Source organism: Lepidochelys olivacea, assembly GCF_965140295.1.
Source record: "Lepidochelys olivacea isolate rLepOli2 genome assembly, chromosome: 1".
In the NCBI taxonomy this organism is placed as follows: Eukaryota; Metazoa; Chordata; order Testudines; family Cheloniidae; genus Lepidochelys; species Lepidochelys olivacea.
Window position 1 is genome coordinate 261,535,326 of NC_140411.1, and position 6,662 is coordinate 261,541,987.

A 6,662-nucleotide genomic window follows, 5' to 3' on the forward strand; every position below is an offset into this window, starting at 1 on the left:
GTCATATCTGACAAACTGTTTGTCTCTAAAAAAAGGTGTTGCCAACTTTCCCAAATGATAAAAAAGTGATCTGTCCAAGCTGAACTGATGTTAACACAACTACTGATTCAACCCACTAGAGCAGAGGCAGATTATCTACATATATTTTATCTGCTGAAGGAAAACTGTTGCAAAGGCAGCAATAATTAGAAATTAAAATGTCCTTTTTTCCTGACAATTCAGATGCCACAAATATTATGAAAGGGAATGAAAGGAGGTGGATGGGGCCCTTTCTCAGCAAGTTACTAACGGCGGACAGAGATACCAAGTTTTCCTTTTTCTCCCAAGATTATGTGGCATTTATTTTCAAGTGTGATCAGGCTTTTTCTCCTCCTTTCAGCAGGAGTGTGTAAAGAACAGAAACAGGAGTTTAGAGTCAACTTGCAGTTACGCTGCTATTTTCTATCTTCACTTTGGTGTCCTGGCCTAGACCACAACTGCTAGCTAATATAATTCCAGACCGTATGAATAGGTCAGACTCCCTTAAACTATTCCTTAATCAACAGGAATGAGATACTATTACAATGGATTCCATTCTGCCACTCCCTCAAGTGCACTGCACCTGAAGCACTCCTACAACATGAATTATGGAAAAGCAGCATCACTTGCCCCATAACCTCAGCCGTGCAGAACACAATGCCATCCACAGCCTCAGAAACAACTCTGACACCATAATCAAAAAGGCTGACAAAGGAGGTGCTGTCGTCTTCATGAATAGGTCAGAATATGAACAAGAGGCTGCTAGGCAGCTCTCCAACACCACTTTCTACAAGCCATTACCCTCTGATCCCACTGAGGGTTACCAAAAGAAACTACACCATTTGCTCAAGAAACTCCCTGAAAAAGCACAAGAACAAATCCACACACACACCCCTGGAACCCCGACCTGCGGTATTCTGCTACCCAAGATCCATAAACCTGGAAATCCTGGACACCCCATCATCTCAGGCATTGACACCCTGACAGCAGGATTGTCTGGCTATGTAGACTCCCTCCTCAGGCCCTAAGCAACCAGCACTCCCAGCTATCTTTGAGACACCACTTCCTGAGGAAACTACAATCCATCGGTGATCTTCCTGAAAACACCATCCTAGCCACTATGGATGTAGAAGCCCTCTACACCAACATTCCACACAAAGATGGACTACAAGCCGTCAAGAACACTATCCCCGATAATATCACGGCTAACCTGGTGGCTGAACTTTGTGACTTTCTCCTCACCCATAACTATTTCACATTTGGGGACAATGTATAACTTCAAATCAGCAGCACTGCTATGGGTACCTGCATTGTCCCACAGTATGCCAACATTTTTATGGCTGACCAAGAACAACGCTTCCTCAGCCCTTGTCCCCTAATGCCCCTACTCTACTTGCGCTACATTGATGATGTCTTCATCATTTGGACCCATGGAAAAAAAGCTCTTGAGGAATTCCACCATGATTTCAACAATTTACATCCCACCATCAACCTCAGCCTGGACCAGTCCACACAAGAGATCCACTTCCTGGACACTACAGTGCTAATAAACGATGGTCACATAAACACCACCCTATACCGGAAACCTACTGACCGCTATACTTACCTACATGCCTCCAGCTTTCATCCAGACCACACCACACGATCCATTGTCTACAGCCAAGCTCTACGATACAACTGCATTTGCTCCAACCCCTCACGCAGAGACAAACACCTACAAGAGCTCTATCAAGCGTTCTTACAATATCTATCTGCTGAAATGAAGAAACAGATTGAGAGAGCCAGAAGAGTACCCAGAAGTTACCTACTACTGGACAGGCCCAACAAAGAAAATAACAGAATGCCACTAGCCATCACCTTCAGCCCCCAACTAAAACCTCTCCAAAGCATCATCAAGGATCTACAACCTATCCTGAAGGATGACCCATCACTCTCACAGATCTTGGGACACAGGCCAGTCCTTGCTTACAGACAGCCCCCCAACCTGAAGCAAATACTCACCAGCAACCACACACCACACAACAGAACCATTAACCCAGGAACCTATCCTTGCAACAAAGCCCGTTGCCAACTGTGCCCACATATCTATTCAGGGGACACCATCATAGGGCCTAAACACATCAGCCACGCTATCAGAGGCTCGTTCACCTGCACATCCACCAATGTGATATATGCCATCATGTGCCAGCAATGCCCCTCTGCCATGTACCTTGGTAAACTGGACAGTCTCTACGTAAAAGAATAAATGGACACAAATCAGACGTCAAGAATTATAACATTCAAAAACCAGCTGGAGAACACTTCAATCTCTTTGGTCACTCAATTACAGACCTAAAAGTTGCAATTCTTCAACAAAAAAACTTCAAAAACAGACTCCAACGAGAGACTGCTGAATTGGAATTAATTTGTAAACTAGATACAATTAACTTAGGCTTGAATAGAGACTGGGAGTGGATGCGTCATTACACAAAGTAAAACTATTTCCCCATGTTTATTCCCCCCATACCCCACCGTTCCTCAGATGTTCTTGTCAACTGCTGGAAATTGCCCACCTTGATTATCACTGCAAAAGGTTCGACCCTCTCCTCCCCCCCTGCTGGTAATAGCTCACCTTAACTGATCACTCATTACAGTGTGTATGGTAACACCCATTGTTTCATGTTCTCTATGTATATAAATCTCCCCACTGTATTTTCCACTGAATGCATCCGATAAAGTGAGCTGTCGCTCACGAAAGCTTATGCTCAAATAAATTTGTTAGTCTCTAAGGTGCCATAAGTCCTCCTTTTCTTTTTATGAATTATAACAATGCTTTAACAAATGGTCCACTTCCCTGATCAATGCTTTAGATACAAGAAACAAGATACACTTTGGAACTGATGCTGCAGAGTTCACTTATACGTATTTCTGAAGGTCAACACACCTTTCAGAATTACTCGGTTAAGAAACCACAGTTATGAGCAGTTAAAAGATAGAATAGCAAGGTAAACTTATTATAAAGGTGAAATACAAAGGTACAATAAAGACTGAATTTATCTCATGTGTATTAAATCCTGCCAAAAGCCATGAGGGGGGCGGGGAGGAGCTAGCCAAAAATATTTAACTTAACATTTTTAAGTTCTTTCCTCAGCATCCTTTACTCCTGTCACTTTTTTGTTCACTGAAGATAGTTCTGAAAGCATCATTCTATGACATCACAGGTACCAGAAATCTTATTGCAATGATGCATTCAAGGACATTTTCACAAACCAAAAGTGACATGTTTCAGAGTAGCAGCCGTGTTCGTCTGTATCCGCAAAAAGAACAGGAGGACTTGTGGCACCTTAGAGACTAACAAACTTATTTGAGCATAAGCTTTCATGGGCTACAGCCCACTTCAGACATGCACATTTCGAAGTGAAAACAATTAAGGCTTAGCTAATATTTATTTCTTAATGTCCCCTTCAGCATGCTTGGTGGAGGTAGTAAGTACAGACATTTGTGCTTAGGTAGCTTTGCAATTTAAATTTTGTGTTATAGTCCATAGCAAAGTACACAGTAAAAGTCCCCCATGTTCTGCAGCAACTTTCTCATCAAAATCTTATGGTACACTGAATATCTGTTGGCTCACCTAAAGACAAAATGCTCTGTAAAAGATCTATAAAATAGTTTCAAACATAAGTACTTTGCAACCCTTCACAACACATTTCTTGTTTAGCACAGGCTGAGATGCAATTGCAAATGCACTGCTACTTAAGCTTTACAAGCATGATGAAGGAAAGGAAATCTCATCATTGCAATAAGATTTCTGGTACCTGTGATGTCATAGAATGATGCTTTCAGAACTATCTTCAGTGAACAAAAAAGTGACAGGATTAAAGGATGCTGAGGAAAGAACTTAAAAATGGTAAAATAAATATTTTTGGCTGTAAACACGAACAAATCCAAAACCATTTGCCCAGCCCACTCTAGGTTTAGCATCGGTAGAACAGAAACATGACAAGACCACATCAGCTAAAAGTTTGCATGATGCAGTAGGGAACACATACACAGATATCATGGACAAAGGTCTTTGCTATATGTTTTGCTCACAAACATGATTTGCAATACTTGTTGCACCACCAGTACACACTAATGCAAAAAATCAGTTTTCACATATGATCACTCTGCCTACATCAGAACATACAAGTATTTCTCATGCAAGATTCTAGGGTTACACAGGTAAAGAACTGGGAGTCTTCTAGGTAGCTCCTGATCCACCACGGCATTCGAGTTCCTTTAAATATGCATTACCCACACAGCGAAAATCCAAGGCCACAGAGAAGGAAAGGGAAAGATACAACAGGTCATTACAGGAGGGGCTGGGGCAGCGGGGGGGATTCAGCACTTCAGGTGTCTCAGGGAGGGAATTCTGCAGCTCGCTGGAAGGGGGTTCACGGGGGGTGACGTATTTCACGGGCAGACTCATAGAACGAGGAGCTGTTTCATTAGAGCAGAGAGGGAGGAGCAGGAGGAAATGAGGTGTCTCAACGGGGGGGGCTCACGAGGATGAGGTAATGAGAGATGAGAGGTTATTCTGGGGGGGGCGGAAGAGGTTTCTCAGAGGTGAAGTGTCTCTCGGGGGACGGGGGGTCTCAGAAGGGAACGAGGAATCTCACTGGGGCCCTGACTGAGGAGAGGAGAACGAGGGGTCTCAACTGGGGCGGGCTGGCAACAAAGCATCTCCCGGGGGGGGGGGAGCTCATGGAGGGGCCTCTCCAGGGTCGGGGGCGGGGTGTCTCCCTGCGCTGCGGGATACGGGGTGTCTCCCCGGGGCAGCGAGTGCGGAGGGAAAGGCGCCGCCGGCAGCGAGCAGGGGCCCGGTCTCGGTGGGGGGGGGGGGCGTGCCGGGGGCGCGGCGTGCCGGGGGCGCAGAACCATCCGCGGCGCTAACAGGCGGGGAGCGGGCCCCAGGGTCTCCGAGGAGGGGCGGATCCCTCCCCCTTACACGGAGGGACCCTGCAGCAAAGGGGGGGGAGGGGTCTCGGTTCTCTCCGAGGCCTGAGCCTCCCACGCACCTGGTCACGGCTCCATCCCGGCTTCGGCATCGCCTCGTCCCCTTCCGGAGCCGCCCCCCGAGACTAAACTTCCCCGAACTGGTGGTAACCCTGCCTCGCCGCCGCCGGCTCCCTCAGCCACGGAAACTGCCCCGCCCCCTCCCGCCCCCTAAGCTAGATGATTGACAGCTCCTGTTGCCAATCGGCATACTCGGAGCTAGTTGAGTGTCACAAATGCCAACCAGTGGCTGTCGAGCGGCCTCGGAAGCTAACGGACATGAATGGGCAGGGCGAGAGGGGATGGGGCGGAACTACTTGTGACTGTCTTGTAAAGCAGCCAATTAGAAGATAGAAATCATGTCCTCGGCAGTAGGCGAGGTTAGAGTGTTTAGTCCCCTGGGGAACGGCGGAGACGTCTGGACTCTTAAAGGGACAGTACCCATGAGGCCTCAAACTTCCCTGGAACTCCCTCCGTGTGCCCGGGCGCCGGGGCACCTGCCATGGGCGGCCCTTACCCAAGGGAGGGCGGCACGATCAGTGCGGCAATGGAAATCTCGTTTCACCGACACTGCAGGCCCAGAAAAGAGACATCCCAAAATACTGGGTCAGCAACTTAGTATAAATCTGTGCCGGGAGCCCAGCACGAGGACAGCAGGGGAGCCGCTGGGCAGGAGTGAGGATCCATCTTTCCTCCACTCTGTAGAAAACATTTTTTCACCTGTCAAGTACCATCTTTAGACTTGGCAAAATTAAATAGACATTATTAAAAATAATTTGAAAATATCAGTTTTATTTTAAGCTTTTTTATTTTTATCCATTTAAACTTTCACAGTTGCAGGAATTTATGTGAGGGGGTAAGACAATAATTGTTCAATTACAGTAGAAATTGAGATTCAAAAAGCTAAAGCTTTATAACCTAACACACAAGTTGTCAACATCATGTCAAACTATACAAAATAAATAGCTTTAAATCAAACTCTGCTAAGTTCAAAAGTGGTGGTTTTTGTTCTTTGCCTAGCTGTACATTTCAATCATCATCTGTTTCATTATTTGTTGTGTGTTTGCTGAAATCAACATTTACCAATAAAAATGAAATCTTTCCAAACCTAACCATATTGAATTTCATGGTCTGTGTGTATAAAAATATCCTCACTGCATTTTCCACTTTTATGCATCCCATGAAGTGAGCTGTAGCTCATGAAAACTTATGCTCAAATAAATTGGTTAGTCGCTAAGGTGCCACAAGTACTCCTGTTCTTTTTGCGAATACAGACTAACATGGCTGCTACTCTGAAACCTGTCATATTGAATTGCAGATAGTCTATGACCTCTAGTGGTTAAAGTTTACAACTCTGTCTCAGACGCAAATACAGCTACCAAGAAAGGAGACCCAAGCATGAAATGATTTGATGTAGAGACCCAGTAATGATTTGATGTAAAGATCCAGTAATGATTTGCTGAGACAAAGGGTATGTTTGCCCAGTAAATATACCTAATGCAGAGCAACAGCATTTTACTTTAGTAAGAGTCATTTGAACTACTTATACCTATTACTGGATTCTAAATTAACTAAAGAACCTGGACATCATTATGGACAGCTCAAAGAAAACTTCCGCTCAGTGTGAAGTG

At 45.2% G+C, this 6,662-nt stretch overlaps 1 protein-coding gene across 3 annotated transcripts in view; it reads right to left on the reverse strand.

Moving 5' to 3' along the window:
• Positions 1-5,185, reverse strand: part of MRTFA (myocardin related transcription factor A) — a 178,912-nt gene extending 173,727 nt beyond the window's left edge. For all 3 annotated transcript variants that reach the window (XM_084644567.1, XM_084644568.1, XM_084644565.1), the window contains exon 1: positions 5,055-5,185. The gene's annotated coding sequence lies outside the window, so the exon portion shown is untranslated. The remainder of the gene's footprint in view (positions 1-5,054) is intronic.
• Positions 5,186-6,662: the final 1,477 nt, after the last annotated feature.